The 25,878-nt window shown below is 36.0% G+C and overlaps 1 protein-coding gene across 8 annotated transcripts in view; it reads right to left on the reverse strand.

Moving 5' to 3' along the window:
- Positions 1-25,878, reverse strand: part of ODAD2 (outer dynein arm docking complex subunit 2) — a 194,785-nt gene that overhangs the window by 104,108 nt on the left and 64,799 nt on the right. The gene's annotated exons all lie outside the window — the stretch shown is intronic.

A 25,878-nucleotide genomic window follows, 5' to 3' on the forward strand; every position in this document is an offset into this window, starting at 1 on the left:
TAAAATGCCATTCAAATTCTTCCTTGAAAATTGACATAAAAACATCTAGATGTCTTGATTATCTTAGATGAGTTTACCAGGGGGGAAAAACGTATTATTCCAAAGTTTTCAAGTAGGAGATCAGTTTTGCATAACCTTATAAAATTGGTGATGCTGAAAAAGAGCATTGAAAAACCTTGGTGATGCAAATAGCCTATATCAGGATAAAAACAGTCTTAAAAAAGGACTTCTAATAAGAAAAAATACACTGAAAAATTATTTTAAAGTAAAGCTTAAGTAAATAGGTTTTCAAACCTGAAACTTTCATACCATGCTGAGAGAAAACAAAGTTTTATTTCTCAATTAATGGAAACTCTAAAGAAACATACTGGCACTTCACAATGAAGAATTTGCTTTTCAAATTTAAACTGAAAAGTCATATTGCCTTCCATATGCTACTTAAAATATAACTAATGCCGATCTCTGAGCCTCTATTTTTTTCATAAAAAAATGTCATAATGAACAACAGTGAATAATGGTCTGCCCTATCTTCTTGTAAATTTCGCAGCAAGCTTGGCATCAGTGATATGTAACTGTACACTGCTGGCCAGAAATACCTTGCCATCACAGTGGAAGTCATTTGGATGGCACAAATTTGAAATTTAAAAAAAAGGATCGTTCAATACTGGACATAATTTCACAATTAACTTTAAACAAGTTATAGACAAAATTTCACAATTAACTATAAAAATTCACTATAATTGTAAAATTAGATCTATCATTTACCATTTTCAACCCAAATCCTAGGCAATTCATCAGCTACTTAGTTACAATGAGTGAGGATTTTGGTCCCATTACTGGTATCTTAAAAGAAGACTCAGGGGCGGGGCCCAGTGACTCACACCTGTAATCCCAACAGTTTGGGAGGTGAAGGCAGGCAGATCACTTGAGGTCAGGAGTTCAAGACCAGCCTGGCCAAAGTGGCTAAATCCTGTCTCTACTAAAAATACAAAAACAAATCAGGCATGGTGGCATGTGCCTGTAGTCCCAGCTACTCATGAGGCTGAGGCAGGACAATCGCTTGAACCCGGGAGGCGGAGGTTGCAGTGAGCCGAGATTGCACCACTGCACTCCAGCCTGGGCGACAGAGTGAGTCTTCATTTGAGGGAAAAAAAAAAAAAAAGACTCAGAACAGTACAGAATGATAACTTCCTATGACAAGAACATGATTGAAAAACATTTGCAACCACAGGAACTAACAAAGTCAGGAGTGGTAAACTTCAGAGTTTACCTTTATCCCTTCCATCTCCCTCGTCCTCTGCATGAACTCATTTATTGCTAAATTTTACTTCACAATAACTTAAGTATCTGCCCGTTTCCCTGTTTTCTATTTGATCACCCAAATCCCAGTCTTTGCCATTTCATCTCAGGATCGTTGTGTGAGAGAATAACTTGGTTTTGTGTCTTCAGTTTTTCTCAATCTCAATCCATCTTACAAATCGCTGCAAATTAATCTTCCTAAAGACACTTTTAGAGTTTCTGCAATAGCTCCTTGAGAGCAGGGTGCCAGGGATATTAATTCTGTTCATGACACTAGCTAGCACATTTAATCAGTGCCTGTTAAACAATTCACAACCCAAAGATCACTCCTGGGGAAAAAAGTCTCCAATGGCCTCCCGTTGCCTTCATGGTATTAAGCTGCAATTCCAAAGTTCGGTATTTAAATTTTTTAGGGAGCTGGAATTTCTCATAAGACTCCTTGACTATCTACTAAACACTAAGTACTAGGCATACAGAAATAACCGATACACTTGGGTCAGAAACGGTGGCTCACGCCTGTAAATCCTAACACTTTGGGAGGCCAAGGTGGGTGGATCGCATGAGCTCAGGAGTTCAAGACTAGCCCAGGCAACAAAGGACCCTGTCTCTACAAAAAATACAAAAAAAAAAAAAAAAAAAAAAAAAATTAGCCAGGCATGGTGGTGCACGACTCTAATCTCAGCTACTTGGGAGGCTGAGGTAGGAGGATGACTTGAGCCCAGGAAGCGGAGGTTGCAGTGAGCCCAGATTGCACCACTGCACTCTAACCTGGATGACAGAGCCAGACCCTGTCTCAAAAACAAACAAACAAACAAAATGGATACAGTCAATTCTCATCAGGGGAAGTTATGTTCTATCAAGTCACTGCAAACCTTAGATGAACAAATACTGAACTACTGTTCCTAGGGTATATATAAAGTGGGTTCCCATCAGCCACTGGTCAGAACGTTTTCATCAACCAATCAATATATAACGTTGTTTCACGTGTATTTCTCTTTAAAGACACCTTATTTGGTACAGATTGTTGAATCATGAATATTGGACTTATGGCCAACAGCTCTATAACTTGTGCCGGAACGGCGTTTAGGGAATACACAGATTTTTTCCAAAATGAACATCGCAACCTTCCTGCACTTAGGAACACTGGGCGGGGCCGGGCGCGGTGGCTCGAGCCTGTAATCCCAGCACTTTGGGAGGCCGAGATGGGCGGATCACGAGGTCAGGAGATCGAGACCATCCTGGGTAACACAGTGAAACCCCGTCTCTACTAAAAATACAAAAACTTAGCCGGGCGAGGTGGCAGGCGCCTGTAGTCCCAGCTACTCAGGAGGCTGAGGCAGGAGAATGGCGTAAACCCAGGAGGCGGAGCTTGCAGTGAGCTGAGATCCGGCCACTGCACTCCAGCCTGGGTGACAGAGCGAGACTCCGTCTCAAAAAAAAAAAAAAAAAAAAAAAAAAAAAAAAAAAAAAAAAGGAACACTGGGCGGCACTTCAGCAAGCACTATGCTTAGGGACCATATTAAAACAGCAAAATCACCATCTGAGAGCACAGACTGTGAAAAACGTGGCACTAAACAGACTGCCAAATGGACGAGCTATTCACAGGGTGAGAGCTGGAACGAAAAGTCAAAATGTCACCTTTTTGGACCTCAGCAGAGAACATGTGCACCAGGTGATTCAAAATGTGTCCCTACTTTGCAGGTCCAGGAATGACAGCGCAAGTGATGTGACTACTGATTTAGGGGTCATAAATAAAGTTTAGAGAGTATATGAATTCGTCAACTCAGAATCTACAAATAATGTGGACTGACTGTGTTTTAATTGATCATTGGGAAACTACAGTCTCGTGAGGGTGATAAACAGACCATTATAATCTGTAATAAATGCTGCAACAAATGGAGCACGGGGTTTCACATGACCACAGACAGAAGACACCAGTTTACTCACAGACCACAGAGATTCTCCCCCTGTTATACTTTTCAACTATAGTTGTTTCCCAGCCATCTCCATATTTTACATAATAATCCATCACTTAAGGTCTACAACAAAACCTCTTTCACAAATCCTTTGGCATCTTCCTCCTTTAAGCTTCTTTTTAATTTTGCTCTCCCTTTTCCTGCACCTCATACCACATTACTTTGACTTGTAGTCATGTGTTGTGTGCTTCTTATCTCCCAAATTACCATGTAATCTCCACGATAGCAGGAATTCTGTGTTTCCCACCACACTCCCAGCAGGCTACCACACCAGCGAATATTGGTGAAATGGATCTGAAACAAGACAGCCTTTGCTTCCTCTTCTTCAATGAATCAAAAATCTCTCCCAACACAATTACATTCCTCCTTAAACCTCATACTTGCAAAATACATCTTCAAATTCTAAATGTAAGCAGTAAAGTTTTCATTTGAAGTTGTCTCTAAGTGGAAAGTGTATTTTCTCAGAATTCCTTGACAACTTCATTGCTTTCTGCATATACAGTGATGGGCTTATAGGTGGTGTTAATTTATACCACTCTCCATTTTCAACAGGTCTACCCCTTACACAGTTCTCTTACTTGATTAGCATCTTGCTCTGAATTCATTTCCAGCAGTATGGTAGCTCTTCTCATTTTGTGTAGCAATAGAATCCTACATTAATTTCTTGACATTATAAAAACAAAACTGAATTACATGCTTTCAAGATCTTCAGCTATATCCCAGAAATCAAACTGCCTGGCTGGCAAAATAACAGCTCTAGAAAGATGAATCCATGTACGTATTTTTGGTTATTTAAAAAAAAAAATAAACCAAAAAGATGCAGCTGCTTGCTCTGTTTCTCAGGCTCTTGTTATATTAACATTTTCCAGGACTGCTATGAAGTTTGGCTGGCTCGCCTGCCCATTGAGGCCACATATATGAACAAATGTGAACAGTTTGTGCCCATACTGTGGGCACAGGCAAGATTGTAGGGTTTCTTTCTGGCAATATCAACATATCTATTTTGAAACCATAATTTTTCATGTTTTCTAAAAACTTCACAGTATTTGCTGAAAATTACACTGATAAATATTATTGAATGACAGTGGCTCAGACTAAGTGTGGTTTGCTTAAAAGAACATGACGTTCTTAAACCACAACATTAAAAGATGCGACTGTCATCTATAAGTTTTGAAACCAAGTTGGCAATTCAATAAAATGGGAAACATAAATGTATGTCAGAATTAAAATGATCATCCCTGGGAAAAACAGATTAGAAGAGAATTTTACCTTTAAAAAAATCCTTAAGGTTTTTTACATTTTTACCTCTATGTGTTATTCCAAAGAGGCTATGGGATAACAAATTTGGAGAAAAGATGTGAATGTAGCAGTCTTGGGAAAAGTATGTCAGAAATTCTTTGGCCTTTGGAAAGCAGGAAGATAGTCTATGCTTTTATACTTGGTATAAGCAATATGATTAGAAAGACTCTAGAAACCTTTCTTGTTAGAAAAATTATTCATCATATAGTAAATATGTTTTTCCTTCTTTTTCTAAACTTTTAGTTTCGGGGCTACATGTGCAGGTTTGTTACACAGGTAAATTCCATGTCACAGGTTTTGGTGTACAGATTATTTTGTTACCCAGATAATAAGCATGTACCTGATAAGTAGTTTTTCGATCCTCACCCTCCACTCACCCTCCACTCACCCTCTACCTTCAAGTAGGCCCTGGAGCCTGTTGTTTCCTTCTTTGTGTCCATGTGTACTCAGTGTTCGCTTCCCACTGACAAGTGAGAACATACGGTATTTGGTTTTCTATCCCTGCATTAATTTGCTTATGGTAATGGTCTCCAGCTCTAAGCATGTTGTTGCAAAAACAATTACAACAAAATAAAAATGAACAAATGAGACCTAATTAAATTAAAGAGAGCTTCTGCACAGCAAAAGAAACTATCCACAGAGTAAACAGATAAACTCACAGAATGGGAGAAAATATATGCAAACTATGCATCTGACAAAAGTCTAATATCCACAATCTATAAGGAACTTAAATTAACAAGCAAAAACTGAATAACCCCATTGAAAAGTGGTCAAAGCACATTAACAGATCCGTCTCAAAAGAAGACATACACGTGGCCAGCAAGCATATTGAAAAATGTTCAACATCACTGATCATTAGAGAACTGCAAATGAAAACCACAAGGAGATACCATCTCACATCAGTCAGAATGGCTATCATGAAAAAGTTGAAAAATAACAGATGCTGGCAAGGTTGTGGAGAAAAGGGAAAACTTGTACACTGCTGGTAGGAATGCAAATTAGTTCAGGCACTGTGGAAAGCAGTTCGGAGATTTCTCAAAGAACTTAAAACAACGAACATTCAACCCAGCAATCCCATTATTTGGTATAAACCCAAAGGAATATAAATCACTCTACCATAAAGATACATGCATGTATTTGTTTACTGCAGCAAAATTCACAGTAGCAAAGACATAGAATCAACCTAAATGCCCATCAATGGTAGACTGGATAAAGAAAATGTACATATACACCATGGAGTACTATGCAGCCATATAAAAGAATGAGATCAAACAATAAATACTAAGTGAGAGCCAATTATATCCCATGCATTGCAACACATCAAGAGGCACAAAACATCTAGTTGTCCAACTTTCAGCAATGCTGAGTTAGCAATGCTGAATTTAATTATGCTGGTGACCACCAGATCTTTCCATGTAAAGATGCCATTTTTTCTTTTCATTGTATAACAATCTGTGGGGTCATATTGTGTCACCCTAAGAAAGTCCTATTCCAACAATCATTCCCTATTTTAAGTTTTAGCATCCATTCATTATCCTTGCCTAAAATAATTATTTTATTGGGAGTTGTAAAATAGTGATTTTTCTAATTCTGTTCATTTTCTCAATTTGTTACTTGGCATTATTCTATGAAAAAGAGCTTTTCTTTCATTAACTACAGCTCAGTTACAGTTCCTCCATACAGACAGAATAAATGTTTAATCTGTTCCCTTTAATGACCAATTTGTGGTTATCTCCTCTGTAGGCAAAGGAGAAATATAGCATTTCTATTATTTATAAATATGGATGTATGTGTGTGTGTATATATATATATAGTGTGTGTATAAATATGCATGTATACACATGCTTTATATATGTATATAAAATAGAAATGCTATATTTGAAAACTACAGTATTAGAAATGAAGAATTCATTAGATGGGCTTAACAGCAAACTAGACACAGAAGACAAAGGGATCTGTGAATTCAAGGCAATAAATTATATCCAAACAGAAAAACAGAGAAAAGCCTGACTTTTCCTCCTTCGAAAAAGAAGTAACAGAGTTCAATGTCTGTGAAATATTATTAAATGAAACAACATATGCGTGATTGGAATACCAAGAAGAGGACAGAGAGAGAATAGGACCAAAAAAGATCTGTGAAGGCGATAATCGCAATCTTCCCCAAAACTGATGGCAGACATTAATCCATAGGTCCAAGAGGCTCAGTAAACCCTAAATGAAAGTAAAAACCACAATATAAATAAAAGTAAAACCACACCTACACACATCATAATCAAATGGCTGAAACCCAAAGGTAAAAAGCCAATCTTAAAAGTAATCAAAGAAAAAAAATACATGTGACTTAGTCCCTTCAGGCTACAACAACAGAATGCCATAGGCTGGGTGGCTTGTAAACAACACACATTTATTTCTCACAGTTCTGGAGGCTGGGAGGTCAAAGATAAAGGCAGGCAGATTCAATGTCTAGTGAGGGCCTGCTTACTGGTTCATAGACAACCATATTTTCACCTTAACTTCACATGGTAGAAGGGGCAAAGGAGCTCTCTGGGGACTCTTTTAAAAGGGCATCAATTTCATTCATGAGGCCTCTACCCTCATGTCCTAATCACTTCCCAAAAGTCTCAGCTCTAAATTTTTTCACAATGGGGATTAAGTTTCCACATGTAAATGTGAGGAAACATTTACAATATATAGCACAGTAGTTATAGGGAATTATGATATGATTGAATTCAGTCTTCTCATAAGAAACAGTGAGGGCAAGAAGACAATAGAATGGCATTTATAAAATGCTAGAAGAAAAAGAACTGTCAACCTAGACTTCTGTATCCAGTGAAAACATCCTTCAAAAGGGATATTAAATCCCTTTGCCTTAGCCCTAAAGTCAGTAAGTAGAGCACAGCAAAGCCATTGTGTGGGGCAGAACAAAGTAGTCATCCATGATATTGCCAGAAAGAAACTCTATGACCTTAACCATGCCTACAATATGGGCACAAACTGTTCATGTTTGTTCATATATATGGACTCAATTGGCAGGTGAACCAACAAGGTTGCTTTAATGGTCCAGCATGGAGTGTTAGAGCACAAGAAGGATGAAAAGAGAATCTTTCTAAGTGTAGGGGGAAACAGTCACAAGATATTAGAACCTAAATAGAGTGACTGAAGCAATCTTTAGTGGTGCAACCCAATGCGGGAAGTCAGAACCCTGGCAGAATAAGGTGAATATCCTCATTGAGAATCAGCTGGTATGTGGGGACAGAGATTGAAAAGTGTGAAAGAAAGTGCCAATATAGTGGAGCAGCGTGGCGCAGGAGGTCAAAAGCTGAGCAGGGTGAGGAGGGCAGACATACTAGGGGAAGGTGGCCTAACATGGTGAACTAGAGCCTGAATGGGGTGACGAGAACATTTTGGTAGCTGGGTAATCCAGCATGGTAAATCAGAACCAGCACAGGGTGAGGAGAGCATCTACGAAGGGGAGGAGATGGGGATGCTTGGTGAATGAAAGCTTGGTTACATACAGGGAAATTGATCAAATAAGTAAGGACAGTAAGAACAGAAGTCAGTTTCTCACTGTCAATGAAGAGAATTATAAATACAGTTGACCCTTGAACAACATGGGTTTGAGCTGTGTGGGACCACTTACATGTGAATTTCCTTCCACCTCCGCCACCCCTGAGACAGCAAGGCCAACACCTCTTCTTCCTCCTCCTCCTCAGCCTGCTCAACATGAAGATGACCAAGATGAAGACCTTTATGATGATTCACTTCCACTTAATGAATAGTAATTGTATTTTCTCTTCCTTAGAATTTTCTTAATAACATTTTCTTTTCTCTAGCTTACATTATTGTAAGAAATCAGTATATAACATACAAAACACATGCTAATTGTTTATGATATTGGTAAGGCTTCTGGTCAACAGTAGGCTATTAGTAGCTAAGTTTTGGGAAAGCCAAAATTATACACAGATTTTTGACTGCATGGAGGGTTAGCGTCTCTAACCCCTGTGTTGTTCAAAGGACAACTCTAGGGAGAAAAAACTAGAAATAAACAAATCTACAATCATGATTGAAAATTTTCACACCCCTTTCTGAGGAGTTGATAAAATAAAATTTTAAAAATGGTAAAGATAGAAAAGACTGAAAAACACACTTAACCAATTTAACTTAATCAACATTTAAAAACATTGCAGACAACTACTGCAGAATACACAGTTTTCTCTCAGTGCAAAGGGAATATTGACAAATACAGACCAGATGGCTGAGTCATAAAGCCAAATATGAAAGAACTGAAATCACATATAATATCATCCCTGACTTTGTGGTTTTAAACTAGAAATCAATAACAACATGGGATCTGGAAAATAACCAGTTTTAGAAATTAAGCAGCACTTGCAAATAATCCCTGGGTCCAAGGTAAATCACACAAAAAATAGAAACTATTCTGAATTAAATAAAAATGAAATCACAACTTACGTTTATGGGATTGAGGCTAAAACTGTGCTTAAAGAAAAATGTATACCTTTAAAAATGTATATAAGACAAGAATTGGCCTATAATACCAATGAACACAGGTTTTACCTTAAGAAGCTAGAAAAAGAAGCCAAAGTTAAACACAAATAAGTACAATAAATAGAATAATTAAAAATAAAGGCAGATATTAATGAAATAGGGAATAGACAAAAATAGAGAAAATAAAGTCAAAAGTTGGTTCTTCTAAAAGGTGAATAAAAATGGTAAACCACTAAAGAAAGGTTGACAAACTTTTTCTGTAATACAATATGTAATATGTAATATAATATGTAATATAAAAATATTTTAGGCTTTGTAGGTAACATATAAGCTCTATTGAATAGTCTTCTTTGCTTTGTTTTTGTTTGCAAAACCAATTGAAAATATAAAAATAATTAGCTCACAGATTATTTTTTAATGGACCATGGTCCTCCCAAAAAAGAGATTGATGGAGAGAGAGAAAAATAAGAACTACTATCATTATATAATCTACAAAGATTAAAAGAATAATAAAATGAATAATACAAGGATATTACAAATAATTTAGGCTTGAGCTTGAGCTCAGGGGTTCAAGACCCACATGGCAGCATGGTGAAACCCTGTCTCTACAAAAATTAGCCAGGCATGGTGGCATGGGCCTGTAGCCCCAGCTACTTGGTAGGCTGAGTGGAGAGGATCACTTGAGTCCAGAAGGTCAAGGCTGTAGTGCCACTGCCTTCCAGCCTGGATGAAAGAGTGAAACTCTGCCTCAAAAAAAAAAAAAAAAAAAAAAAAGAAAAGAAAAAGAAAAAGAAAAAAAGAAAAGAAAACAACAACAAATAAAAGAACTTTATATCTAGCATATATATATATATAAAATATATATATGAAAAGAAAACAACAATAAAAGAACTTTATATCTAAAATAAATAAAATAAAATGAGCATATTTCTTGAGAAACACAAATTACCAAAACTGACCCAAGAAGGAATTGAAAACCACATAGTGCCATATCTTTAAGTAAATTGAATTTGTAATTTCAAAAACCAATTAAAAAGGAATATTTTTCACAAAGAAAACTCCAACTTAGATAATTTTGCTAAGTGAATTATGTCAATATTTAAGAAAAAATAATCCTACACAAAATCTATCAGAAAATAAAGAGAAAAAATAATTTCTCAACTTGCCCTATAAGGCCTACATAACCCTGATACTAACACTGATAAAGATATTGCAAGGAAAGAAAACTACACACCAACATATCTCATGAACATAAACACAAAATATAAAATATCAGCAACTTGAACACAAGAATGCATGAAAAAGGTAACGCAACATGATCAGAGTGATTTTATCCAAGGAATGGAAGGTTGGCTCATCCTTCCAAAACAAATCAAGGTAAGTCACTTTATTAATAGAACAAAAGAAAAATCATCCGATCATCTCAATAGATATAGAAGAGCATCATATAAAATTCAAAAATCCATTTTTATTAAAATGTAAATCTCACAGCAAACTAGGAATAGAAAGAAACTTTTTCTATCTGATAAAACATCTACAAAAACCTACCACTAACATCACACTTAAAAACAGAATGCTTTCTCCCAGATTAGGTAGAGAACATATATGTTTGCACTCACTTGATTGTAACAGAGGTCTTGGCCTGCTTAATAAAGCACACACAAAAAAGAAATAACAGGCATAAGGATTGTGGGGGGAAGTGAACTGTCATTATTTGCAGATTATGGATTTCTACATGTAGAAAACCCTATGGTATCTACAAAAAAAAATTAGAAAAAATAAAGTTAGCAAGTTTGTCAGCATACATAAAGGTATATTTGAATATACAAAGGTATATTCAAAATTTAATTACATACCCATTACTTGTAACAAACAAGTGGCAAAAAATTAAAAATGATTATAAATCACAAAACCACAAGTAAGTAGATAACTAGAAAAAGTATAATGCAAAATGTGCAATACTCTACATTGCAACTACAAGGTATTGCTGACAGAAATGGAAGACCCAAATAAATGGCAATATATACCTTATTAATGGATTGACATTCTCAATATCATTAAGATTTCCATTTTCCTTAAATTAGTTCAGAAATAGACCCATTCATTTACAGTCAATTGAATTTCAACTGAGATACCAAGATAATCAAATGAAAAATTGTGTTTTCAATAAATGGTACTGGGACAAATGGATACTGTATGAAACAATTAATTTTGACTCCCTTTCAAGCCATACTTAAAAACTAGTTTGATCACAGACAGGACAGAATCCCACGAACCTTAAAGGACAATTGAAAACCATATTAAAGGTTTCTGCTCAAAAGGAAATCTTAATGCTTACTGGTGAAAAATTACTCCACAGTACATACATCTAATAATGCAAACGTATTCAGAATATGTAATGGACTGCAACAAAAGAGAAACAATCCAATTAAAAATGGGCAAAAGACTTTAACAGGCCACAAAACAATATATACAAGTTGGTAATAAAGATATGGAAAGTTACTTAATATCATCATTAGTTATCAGAAAAATGAAAATGAAATCTACAATGACATACCATTTCATCCTATTAGAATGACTACATTTTTTAAAAAAAGACTGACAGCACTAAGTATTGGCCCTGGTAGGAGTGTAAAATCGTATAATCACTTTTGTGTACTATTTGAAAGTTTTTAGTAAAGTGAAACATGTACTCTGTGATGACTCAGAAGTTCCAATTCGAGAATATGCAATTCTAATCTATAGTGATGGAAATAAAAAAGTGGTTGCTTAGAGTGGGCATGAAAATTGATTGAAACATAACATGAGAAAACTTTCCTGGATGAAGGACGTGTTTTATAATTACTTCTGCCTGCTGGTTATATGGCTGTATACAATTATGAAAACTCACTAAACTAAACAATTAAGTGTAAAAATAACCCGTAATTTAGAACAAAATGTCAGACAAAACACTTTATGCTTTCATTCAGATACACTCCAAATAGAAACAAAACTAAGCTGCAGTTTATAGAGATGCATTCTCAAGTATAAAATTATGAAAAAGAAGCAAGATCCTAATTACAATAAAGGCAAAACAAGGAGCCATCCCCAGAGTAAAGAGAGGTGGCACTGGGTGGGCTGTGAGCACAGGCAGTCAGGGGCTTATAATAATGACAATATTCTACTTCTTGACTTGGATGGCAGTTACATAAGTGTTTCCCTTCCAATAATTTACTAATGTGTTAATTTTCATTATGCACTTTCCTTTATGTATATTTTACAAATTAAAAACATTTTAAAGGCTTTTCATTTTATTGTGAACACACAGATACACATATGTGCTCCCCCAGTAAATAGTACTTAGAAGAAGCCCATTCTTTCGGCTATTAATATGAGTGCATATCATAACTGGCTGGATGAGATACAGAATGTGGAAAAATAAAACCCACATAATCCTCAAATTTAAAAATCCCTAAAGCCTGTTTTAAAATGAGAAAACCAAGATTCTGAAGATTAAATGATTCACGTAATTACTCTCCATTTGACACTTTTGTATCTCAGTTAAATCTACATGCTTTTAAAAGTATGCAGATGAAAAACAAAAATGAGAATGTGAAAGAAAAATGTTCTTGTTGATACAAACATGTAAAACATATATTCTATTTTATGTTTTGCATAAACCCTGAAAGGTCATGAAGACTGGTTCTGTGGCAAAAGAAATATCTGGGCAGCCACAGAGAGATTAAATCTCTTCTGTATACAAACAAGCATAGCTTTACTTTTTTCCCCTTTTTACAAAGAACAAATAAACCCAATGTAAAAACTGAAAAGAAAAAAAAAAAAAACTATGTAAATGCAACATAATTATGTTTCAACCACAGAAGAGAGGAAATTTAGAGTTACAGATTCCATGGTAAGTTTTAATTCTATCCTTGTGTATATGAAAGAGTCTTTCATTACACGATCACATAACACTGGGCCATGTAACAATCAGTCCAACAAATGTTTACTTTACAACGTGTGGAAGGAAAATATTTTGTAGGAGAAATTGTAGGAAATTAGTATATTATTTATGTAAATTGTTAGGTAACATTTCTTAGAATCCTGGGCACTTACAAAATATTAATAGAAATACCTGTTCCTTAATTTCCTTGTTCTAAAGAACATGAAATTTGAAGGATTGCTTGAGCCCAGGAGTTTAAGGCTGCAGTGACCCCTCATCATGCCACCGCACTTTGGGCTGGGTGACAGAGTGAGACCCCACCTCCAATGAAGAAAACGAAAAACATGAAATTTAACTCTTTTATAGGCAGGCACTTACTTATGTTGAAAGCTAACCTTTAAATGTTAAGGATATATTGAAGTAATGGAAAATTTAGAGCATTAGACTTTTAGTATGTTTTGAATCATGTATGCCAGGTAGTTTGTACTAAAGAACAGTAGAGACTGAGTAACTCATGAAGATTCATGAATTCAAATAATTTTAAAAAAGGGTCCAGGCGCAATGGCTCACGCCTGTAATCCCAGCACTTTGGGAGGTCGAGGTGGGTGGATCATGAGGTCAGGAGATCGAGACCATCCTGGCTAACATGGTGAAACCCCGTCTTTACTAAAAATACAAAAAATTAGCCAGGCGTGGTGGCGGGCGCCTGTAGTCCCAGCTACTCGGGAGGCTGAGGCAGGAGAATGGTGTGAAACCAGGAGGCGGAGCTTGCAGTGAGCCGAGATTGCACCACTGCACTACAGCCTGGGCGACATAGCGGGACTCCATCTCAAAAAAAAAAAAAAAAAAAAAAGGAAAAACAGTCCTTATCAGTCGGAGTTTGCTGGGATTCCTGACAACTCACATATCTATATGTATATATAAATGGATTTTTTTTAAAAAAAGGAGGAATAAATTATTTATCCTTCCTTATTTGTATGAGTTATATTTCAGGTTAACAAACAGCAAAGAATTCTGAGACAAACCTAACAAAATTTTTAGATTACAAAGATAAAAATCCCCAGTCCCTCTCCCAAAAAAATTAGATGATTTACAAAGGTAAAATAATTAGACTAGCATCAGACTTTTCAAAAAAATGTTATGAAGCAAGGCAACGGAGCAGTTTTGTTGTTGTTGTTGTTTTGTTTTGTTTTGTTGTTGTTGTTGTTGTTTTGTAATTTAATGAAAGAACTTGGAAATCAAGAACTTCAGGCTGGCCGCCTTGGCCCATGCCTGTGATCCCAGTACTTTGGGAGGCCAAGGAGGGTGGATCGCTTGAGCTCAGGGGTTCAAGACACGCATGGGCAACATGGTAAAACCCTGTCTCTACAAAAACTACAAAAATTAGCCAGGCATGGTTGCAGGGGCCTGTAGTCCCAACTACTTGGTAGGCTGAGGGGGGAGGATCGCTTGAGTCCAGAAGGTCAAGGCTGTAGTGCCACTGCCTTCCAGCCTGGATGAAAGAGTGAAACTCTGCCTCAAAAAAAAAGAAAAGAAAAGAAAACAATAACAATAAAAGAACTTTATATCTAGCAAGGCTGTCCACTGAGTATTTTTAGAAAGTTTTAACATGTAAGAATTTAGGGAATTCTGCACCCATGAGCCCTTTTTGAAGACTCACCTAGAGGATGAGCTCCAAACTAAGACTATAGAACTGAAGCTAATTGAATCTCATATGCATAGATTATATAAGCAAATATATACGTAACTGTTGATCTGAGTTTAAAACAAAGGCAGGGTCAATGGTGAAATAATAATGTTTGAATGTTATATATAACAAAACAGAAATAATGCACTTTAAAAATGGGAGGAAAAGGAATGGAGAAAAAGAAAAATAGAACGATCCCATTGATTACCATACAGGCAACAGGTGAGAATTAAAAGAAACCAATAAAAACTGAAAAACTAAATACTGAATGGGCTGGGCACGGTGGCTCATGCCTGTAGTCCCAGCAATTTGGAAGGCTGAGGTGGGTGGATCATTTGAGGTCAGGAATTCAAGACCAGCCTGGTCAACATGGTGAAACCCTGTCTCTACTAAAAATACAAAAATTAGCTGGGCTTAGTGGTGCTCGCCTATAATCCCAGCTACTACGGTAGCTGAGGCAGGAGAATCATTTGAACCCAGGAGGCAGAGGTTGCAGTGAGCCAAGATCGTACCACTGCACTTCAGCCTGGGCAACAAAGTGAGACTCTGTCTCAAAAAACAGAAACAAACAACCAAAAAAAAAAAAAAAAAAAAAACCTAAATAGTGAATGATTAAATAAGGAGGAGGATGAGGGCACTGGAAAAATTTATAGGCACAAAGGTAACCACTAGAACAAAAATGCAAACCTTTCTAAAGAACACAAATTAAAGAGCAAGGAACAAAAAATTAAAGAACAAAGGCTGCAAATCTTATAGCAAAATATAATTATAAAAAATTGACATTGTTGAAACTAAACATTATTCATATCAATTAATGTTAATACATTTAACTCATTAAAACAAAGACTTTTTAATTGACTCACAAAACAAGACCCAATTTATATACTGCATGCAAGGGCACATCTAAAACAATGTGATTCAGAAAGAGTAAGAAGGAAATGGAAACAACAAGAAAGCAGGGATAGATATTCTGTTATCAGACAAAGTAGAAATCAAGCCAAAACACTTTGAACCTGACAAAGAACAGCACTTGAAATATCAAAAGTCATAATTCATAACCATTAGAAACATTTATGCACGAAATAATACAGCACCTACTATAGAAGATGTAAGAAGATTTAGATAAAAGTGCACTAATGGTAAGAGAATTTTATACAGCAGTTATAGCATAAGATAGATCAAATTCACACAAAATAATAAGATAGAAAACATAAGTAACATAAAGTAGATCTAGAGAATACACATCAAACTCTACACTCTGTTGATAAAGAATCCCAAGCACTAGCAGGGTACGGTGACTCACACCTGTAATATCAATGCTTTGAGAAGCCAAGGTGTAAGAATCACTTGAGGACAGGAGTTCAAGACCAGTCTGGACAACAGAGCAAGACCACATCTCTACAAAAAATTTTTGAAATTAGCTGGATGTGGTGGCACATACCTGTAGTTCTAGCTACCTGGGAGGCTGAGGTGGTAGGATAGATCGAGTCCAGTTCAAGGCTGCAGTAAGCTATGATTGCACCACTGCATTCCAGGTGATAGAAAGAGACCCTGTCTCATAGAAAGAAAGGAAGGAAGGAAAGGAAGGAAGGAAGGAAGGAAGGAAGGAAGGAAGGAAGGAAGGAAGGAAGGAAAAAAAGAAAGAAAAATAATCCCAGTACCCATAAAACACAAAAATTCATCTTCTATTAAGTCATAAAGAAAGCATCAATAAGCTTCATTAACAGTTGAAATCAAAAAGTCAGCACACTCTGATCAAAATATAGTGTGAGAAATATCTTACAAAAGCAAAAAGTAAAATTCTTTGTGTAGTTAAAAAAAATTTTAAACAAAAATTTCTCATTAATTCTATTAAGCAAATGGGCTAATAGGGAAATACAAAGTGAAATTAAGATACTTCTAAAAATGATGATAATGAAAGTACTACACATCAAAATTACAGGGTACATTTAAAGTAATGTCAAAGGAAAATTTATAACATAAGCAACTTTTATTATTTTAACAAAGAATGAAAATAATTGGAAAAATAGCTACAATATAAAGCAAAAGAAACCAAAATGAATAAAGATAAAAGCAGAAATGTATGTGGTGGAAAATAAAAGCACAGCACATCCAGTTAATAAAATAAAAAAATTTCAGAAAAAAGAAAATCAAAATAGAGAAACCATATTAGCTAACTTGATTGGGAGGAGAAAAAACAACAGAATAAAGCTCACATATACAAAAATTTAAAATGACAAGAAAAAAAAAAAAACCATTGAACCAGGCAAACTTTAAACATCATTAAGAGATTAGTTTGTAGGCCACTATTCAAATAAATTTGAAAGTTTAAAGGAAATTGAACATTTCCTAATAAAACGCAGATTTCTAAAATTGAGCTCAGTAGAATAAAAAGCATAAATAGACCAGTTTCCATAGAAGAACTAGAGAAAGCTATTAAATAATTTTTTAAAACACAGTAGGTCCATATAATTGCATAGGAGACTTCTAACAAACCTTCAAAGCCCAGGTAGTCCCATTGCTCAATAAAATATTTCAGAGTATTGAAAATGAAAAGAAAAATTCCCAATTCCTTTTGTGAAGCAAGTATAACATTGATAACTAGATTTGATAAAGAGCCAGAAAATGAAAACAGAAAAAAGAAAAATTATAGACCAACATCACTCATGAATACTATTATAAAAATGCTAAATATTAGCTAACAGAGTCCTACATCACATTAAGAAAAACAGTACACTATGACTAAGTGAGACTTATTCCAGGAATGCAAGGTTAGTTCAATGTTTGAAAATGCATTAATAATTCCCTATATTAATAAGAATAAGGAAAAAATCATAATGAAACATATAGAGCACAGTCGCCACAAATGCTCAGAAAGCTTTTGACAAAATTCAATATCCAATCCTAATAAAAACACTTTCTTTAAAAAAAATTATTTTTGAGTCAGGGTCTCACTCTGTCACCCAGGCTGGAGTACAGTGATGCAACCATGGCTTACTACAGTCTCAAACTCCTGGTCTCAAACAATCCTCCCACCTCAACCTCCTGAGAGGCTGGAATTACAGGTGCACACTACCATGCTCAGCTAATTTTTAAAGTTTTTGTAGAAACAGGACCTCATTATGTTTTTCAGGCTGGTCTCAAACTCCTGGCCTCAAGTGATTCTCCTGCCTGGGGCTTCCAAAGTGCTGGGATTACAGGCATGAGTCATCACACAAAAAACACTTTAAACATAGAAATTGAGAGATAATTTTAATATGATAAAATATATACACTTTAAACCTAAGGTTACTCTTTTACTTCATAGAGAGACACTAGAGGCATACGCACTAATATTAGGAACAAGACAAAGAGGATCCCTATCTCCACTGTAGCAGGACAAGTCGCAGACAATACCCCTTAGACACTGAGTTAAAGAAGGAAGGGCTTTATTTGGCCGGCAGCTTCGGCCAGACTCATGTCTCCAACAACCAAGCTCCTGGAGTCAGCAATTCCTGTCCCTTTTAAGGGCTCACAGGTCCGTGTGAGAGGGTCGTGATCGATTGAGCAAGCAGTGGGTACATGACTGGGGGATGCATACACCAGTAATTAGAAAGGAACCGAACAGAACAGGGATCTTCACAGTGCCTTTTTTAAGCAAATAACTGATTAGGTCAGGGATCCATCTTTAACTAGCACTCCCAGGGTGTGGCACTGGGCTGCCTGCTTGTGGATTTCATTTCTGCCTTTTAGTTTTTACTTCTTCTTTCTTTGGAGGCAGAAATTGGGCATAAGACAATATGAGAGGTGGTCTCCTCCCTTACCACTACTATTCAAGAAGGTACTAGGGAATTAGCTAATGAAATTAGAGGAGATAATTCAATTTAAAGAATAAGAATTTTAAAGGTGTAACATTTGGGAGGCTGAGACAGGACAATTGTTTGAGCCCAGAAAGCAAGGGTTGCAGTGAGCTGAGATGGTGCTACTGCACTCCAACCTGGGTGACAGAGTAAGACTCCAATTTAAAAAACAAACAAACAAACAAACAAAAAAAGTAACACTTTCTCTAACCCTAGAGCAGAGGTGAACAAATTTTTTCTGTAAGGAGCTAGATATTATTTTAGTCTTTGTGGGCCATCCAATCTCTGCCACAGCTACTCAACTCTGTAATTGTAGCACAAATGCAGCCAAAGGCAATATATAAATTAATGATGGTAACTACGTTCTAATAAAACTTTATTTATAAGAGTAAGATTTGGCCCATAAGCCATAGTTATCAAACACTGGCCTGGAGACTTAACAATAAAAGGAACTCAACCAATAAGAGAATTCTGTAAGGTGGCAGGATATAGAATTATCATACAGAATTCAGTGGAGCTCATTAAATACAACCAATCAGTATGCCCACATGATGGCAGGTGGAAAAAAAAACATTTCCACAATCCACAAAGAGGACAAAATACTTAGGAATTAACTGGACAAAAAACCCACAAAATTCATGTGAAGAAACCTTTAAAACATTCTTCAAAGTCAAAAATCTGGACTTGAATAATGGAAGGTTTCTGAAACTTACTATGACTATGTAAGATGTTAAGGTTAAGGGAAGTTGAGTAAAGGGCATGGGAATTCTGTGTTCTGTGTTGTCTCTCTGCTTTTGCAGCTTTTCCATAAGTCCAATGCTATTTCAAAGTAAAATTTAGCCGAAAAATTTTTTACAAAGAAAGTAAAGATTCAGAGGTGTGGAAAAATAAATCATAGATATTTCTGAAGTTTTTAACTTCAATTTTTTTAGTTGTTTGACATTTTATAATATTTTATTAGAAAATCTGTTCCCCAAAACACAAATGTTAATGGTTTTTTGCAATGTTGGTATGATTTTATATACTTGAAGGCCAAATTACCTCCAGATGAATTTTGTAAGTATCAAATAGACATTACTTGATACTTACAAAACAAGAAAGGAAAATTCAGCACACATAAATCTACTTTTTCATAAACTTAATGTGTCAGGATACCTATTGTCCCATTTTAGATCTGGTGGTGGGGCATAGGGTATAATGAGTATGAAATAATTTATATTGAGTTTTTAAAAGAAGTAGTCTGGAGTACTGAAAAAAGTCAATAGAGTTTTGCAAAATCATTGGTTTCATAAAAATCACTTTTACTTCAGTAGCCAAACTATTAATATTAAGATGATATTTCTTATTCTTACTGAGAAATATGTGAAGGAAGAGAGTTGCTATGAATTCTACTCCACAAAGTTAATAAAACTGTGCTAAGGGTTTATATGTTTATTCTGATATGCAACCCAAGTTTTTGCCACAGCCACAGCCAAGTCACTAAAACATAAAGCTGCTAGTCATTAAAACAAGTTCCTAACCCATGAATTATAGAAGATTTACATAGGAGAGAGGGATTTGTCATTTCCTTACCATGTAAGACTTAAAGCTCAGAGATGTAGTAAATCCTATAAATCTAGCAATAATAGCCATGCCTGAAACATAATGCAAAGAGTAATGCTGTTTTATTTCTTATCAAAGTTAAAAATACTGTTTTCTGAAATTTAGTGTGTTTATAAAAACACATGTGGGACGCCTATGTTCACAGGTGCAAAAGGATTCACTAACCTCCTTGTCGCACAAAAAAGGGCAGTTTAGTCCTTATCTTACCAGGCCTTGCTGTAGAATTTAACATGTTTGACCTCTTTGTCTCCTTTAAACACTCTCTTGCCTGTTTTTTCTATAATTCACTCTTCTAGTTCCCCTCACAACTCTCTGGCTGATGCTTCTCAGTTTCTTTACCGAGACTTTTTCTTGTGTCCATTCATTCTCCTTAAATGATTGAGTTCAATAAGCTTCTGTTTTTGTCTTTCTCTTTTCACTGTGTTTCTCTTCCTCACAACCTCTTACATATATCCATGACATCAGTTACCAAATATTAATAATATTATACACCCAACCCACCCCTCTAATCTAACTAAGCTTTAGACATGAATACCCAATTGACTAGTTGCCATCACCACTTGGATGTCCCATAGGAACCTCAGAGTCTCTAAACAACCACAACTGAACTCACCATTTATTCATTATACAATAAGCGGTTGTCAGGTGCCTACCCTGATCATTGTCCTGGGTTAGGCAATGGAGGTATAATAATGAACATATTAACTTTGTCTCTCCTCTCACAAAGTTCACTCTTTCTTCAACCATCTTCTACCAGTAAGTGGTACCAATATCCATATGGTTACCCAAGCCAGCAAACCAAACATCATCTACGACTCCTCCCTATTCTTTGTAACTCACGTTCAATCATTCACTTGGTCCCATCCATTCTCTTCCATCATAGGTCTTTATTTAAACTGTCAATTTCTCTATTTTTATTACATTGTATTTTACAGCGTTAGTTTAAGCCACCTTCACCTCTCACCTATGATGATCCCCTAACAAGGTTTCCTGCCAGTATTAATGCTAAAACCCTTCAATGATCCTCAACTGACCTCAAAACAAAATCTAAATTAGTATGACGCACAAAGGCCTGATTTATCCATTGCCTATTCACACGTCTTATGACATGCCCTCAAAGCTCCTTCACTGCAGGTGAGAGTTTAATGGAAATTATTTACCATTTAGGGCCCCTTGTTTCAATTTATGGCAAATTAAATAACATATCTTGATATAAGAGAAACACAATCAAAAGACAAAGTCGTCTTATACAGATGAATATACATACTAAGGAATCTGACTTTCATTTTCTAGTTATGTATTATCTTTTAAAATTTCTATTCATTGAAGCTACTGCTACCTCAACAATACTAGCATATATTTACACATAGCACTTATTATGTGTCAGTCACTTTACATATATAAATTTGCTTAATCATCTCAACAACCCAATGACATAGGTACCATACTATCCCCATTTTATGTATATGGTGACCAAGACACTCAGTCATTTACAACTTGCCAAAGGAAAAATAGTTGGAGAATGATGAGACTGGTATTGCAGGCAATGGTTCCAGAATCCATATGTTTAGCTATTATACACTACACGTTTGAACAAAATGGGATTGTACAAGGTGTTAAACAAGAAATTTGATTTTGTAAAGGTGACATATATTTATCATGTAGACAGTACAGAAAAATACAAAGCATTAACAAATAATCCCAAAATCCTACCATACTGAAATAACAATCACTAGCTGCTAATGTAAATTATTCTGGATATATCTTTATGTCTTTAGGTAGATAGAAGGATTGACGGATAGATAAGACAGATAGATAAAACAGATGAATATATGAGAGATGATTGATTGATTGATAAAATAATGTTTTGTACCATGTCTATTGAATTTTTATGTGAAAGATGATAAAATTTGCATACTTACACATCTGCCCTGAAATGACTTTGATTTGTGTCAGTTGTATTATTAAATTATAATTATCCATTTCTATAAAATATAGCTGACTCTCCCTAATGATGATTCGTTCATTGTTTTGTCTTAGCTTAATATTTAAATGAATTCAAAGGTTTCCACTGGTATCTTTTAGCCATAGTTTTACTATTTTAAAATACTTTGAGTAATTTCTTGGTTGACTGGAATTTTGTCATCAAGTAGTCTTTGCAGGGAGAGCTAGAGAGCACTACATTCACTAATCCTGTATGCTTAAGAATATGTTATTGCCTTCACATTTGAAGGATAACTTGGCTAAAATGAAATTTTCGGGCAATAGTTTTTCTCTCTCAGGATGTTTTAATCAATGGCTTGTGACATTAAAAGAAGATACAGAGTTTAAAGCCAATGGTTTTGCTGGATGTATTTATTTTTTCCCTTCTGAAATGCAAGTAATTTTATCAGGATATGTGTTGCTGTTGGTCATTTTGTGTCAATATTACTAAGATCTCTTGGGGTCTTTTTGACATAAAGACTCACAGCAAAGTTTTCTTCTGTTATATCCTTACTTAAGGTCATATTCCATTGGTTCCAACCTCTTCTTGAGGAATACCAATACGTTTACGTTGGATGTCCTTGGGTTTCATATTTATCGATTTTTCTATTAACTTTTTATATATTTTTATTTTTTATTTCCTATACATCACATTTCTGACTGTGTTTTTAGTTGTGTTTATTATATTTCTTTTACTCCTATCCAGGCTTTTTGTTCAATGATTATCCTATTTCTTTTCTCAGCTCTAACTACTTGCTTTTAAAACTACTTAGGTTGCCTTATAAAATCTTTTGCAAAACTATCTATGATTGTGACCAGGCCTGGTGGCTCACACCTGTAATCCTAAGCACTTTGGAAGTTTGAGGTGGGAGGACTGCTTGAGGACAGGAGTTAAGAGCCTGTCTTTACAAAAAAAATTTTTGAAAAAAATTAGCACACCTGTAGTCCTAGCTACTTGGGAGACTGAGGGAGGAGGATTGCTTGAGCCCAACAGTTCGAGGCTGCAGTGAACAATGATGGCACCACTGCACTCCAGCCTGGGTGATAGAGTGAGACCTTGTCTCTGAAAAACAAAAAATAGGCTGGGCGCAGTGGCTCATGCCTGTAATCCCAGCATTTTGGGAGGTCGAGGCCAGCGGATCACGAGGTCAAGAGATGGAGACCATCCTGGCTAACATGGTGAAACCCTGTCTCTACTAAAAATACAAAAAGTTAGCAGGGCGTGGTGGTGGGTGCCTGTGGTCCCAGCTACTCGGGAGGCTGAGGCAGGAGAATGGCTGAACCTGGGAGGCGGAGCTTGCAGTGAGCCGAGATCGCACCACTGCACTCCAGCCTAGGCGACAGAGAGAGACTCCGTCGCAAGCAAAAACTTTATATAATTTTTTGACTCTCTTATTAAGAAACAATATACTGTTTTAACAGCCGTGTGACTGTAAGGAAGTTATTTGAATTTGTCTGTTTGCTTTTGTGATGGAATCACCTCAAATACAATCACACAACAACCTGCAATCCCTTTCACCCTGAGAACACATTGTCACTCAGTTTTGAGCATTCAAACAGTCAATCTGGCTTACTCCAAATCTCTAAAAGTTTACAGCTTCTTTTTGTGTTATAATCTGGCAATCATTGTCTCTAATACCCTTTTCACTCCGAAATGTCTCCAGTAATCCCCCTGGGCTGGAAGGCTGTTGTAGACAAAACAAAATGACATGTCCATATGACTTTTCCCAGGGCTCCACTTCTGATGCCTCATAATGCAAAACTGGGTCTCTGGTGGCAAAGTCTTCACCTCTTCCAAGACACATTCAATTCCCCTAATCCCTGCTCTCTTAAAAAAGAAAAAAAGAAAAAAAAAAAGGTCGACTATGCTTCGAATGACCATGACACTTATTTGGGAGGAAATCTTGACATCTGAAGAGGCATGTGTTAAAAGTCAGCATATTACAGATGGGTCAATAATTCATAGCATCTTGCAGATGTGTTTTACATTTTAAAATTTGGAGTTGTGGCCATTCCCCTGTTTGTGTGAATATAATTTTTTCTCTACTTTTGCTCTCTTTTTGTAGGTTTCATGCCGTTAACTAGAAGTCAAGCCGCTCATAAAACTCCACAAACTAGTTTTGTGCATTACTAATAAGTGTTTACTGCCTTATCATCATCTACTTTACTATTTTAAAATTATCACTTCACTTGTCTGTCTCCCCAACTCAACCAAGTCCTTCAGGCTTGTTGTTTATCAATGACTTTTTTTTTTCATTTCCATTTTATTGTTTCAAAACTTGATAGATTCTTTAAGAGTCAGAATATGAAAAGAAGATAGCTGTTTTCTCTGGCCTTTTCTTCAATGGATACAACTGAAAAGTCAATAAATCTAATACTTGCTTAAAGTAGTTACATTAATGAGAATTTAAAGACCCATTTCGAAAAGTAATGCAATGATAACATTTAGAAGGAATTTCAAGGTGGCAACTAGATAACCTGGTAATTACTTACACAGAAATCATGAAAGCTGAGATACAGAATAGAAGTAGAGGCTTTGCAAGAGTAAATTCTAATCTACAATCAATACAATTCAATGCAGACACTCTCCTCACCTCACAATGGGGTTATGTCCCAATAAACCCATCATAAGTTGAAAATATCATAAATCAAAAGTACATTTAATATGCCTAACCTACTGCACATCAGAGCTTAGACTAGCCCACCTTAGATATGCTCAGAACATTACTGCAGCCTCAAACTCACGGGCTCAAGCAATCATCCACCCTCACGCCCTCTAATTCTTTGCATTTTTTATAGAGACAGGCGTCTTGTTATGTTGCTTAGGCTAGTTTTGAACTCCTGGCCTCAAGCAATTCTTCTGCCTCTGCCTCCCAAAGTACTGGGATTACAGATGCAAGCCACCATGTCATTAGCCTATAGTGGGGCAAAATCATCTAACACAAAGCCTATCTTATAATAAAGTGTTGAAATCTCATGTAAGTTATTGAATACTGTACTGAAATTGAAAAAAAGAATGGTGGTAGAGGTACTTGAAGTATAGTTCCTACTGACTGCGTATCATTTTGGCACCATCATAAATTAAAAATTTCTAAGTTGAACCATCATAAGTTGGGACCATCTGTATATTTATTAAGAAGTTAATAGTCACTGAAAGATTAAAAGATGATTTGTGACACAGACTATCAAGTCATACAAAAATATTATTACTAACAAGGGAGGCAATGATAAATTCTATATGAAAAATACTTGAAAATTTTAAGGCAGTTTCTCAGGTGAAGCCCAATTCCATCTCAGGTCCTCCATGTTGGCTACTCCTGTCTGAGATGTTCACGCAAGCTGCCTTCTCAGTTTTTAGGTCTTGGTTTAAATATCATCCTCCCTGAGTCTACTTTCCTGACTGCTTGAGCTAAAGTAACCACCTCCCACCCAGTCACTGTCTTTCAATCACACTGTTTTCTTGTCTTCATAGCTTTTAACACAATGGAAGTCATTTTATTTGTTTATTGATTGAATGTATAGTCAATGTTCCACACATATAATAGAATGTAAGCCCCATGACAGCAGGAGCTTTGTTTGGTTACCATTATAAATCCAGTGGCTAGCACAAAAGATGCTCAATAAATATGTGTTTAATGTAAAGGAATAAATAAGGAGCTGGGTGTGGTGGCTCACACCTGTAATCTCAGTACTTTGGGAGGCTGAGGCAGAAGGATTGCTTGAGACAAGGGGTTCAAGACTAACTTGGGCAACATAGCAAGATCC

Source organism: Macaca thibetana, chromosome 9 (genome assembly GCF_024542745.1).
Source record: "Macaca thibetana thibetana isolate TM-01 chromosome 9, ASM2454274v1, whole genome shotgun sequence".
In the NCBI taxonomy this organism is placed as follows: domain Eukaryota; kingdom Metazoa; phylum Chordata; class Mammalia; order Primates; family Cercopithecidae; genus Macaca; species Macaca thibetana.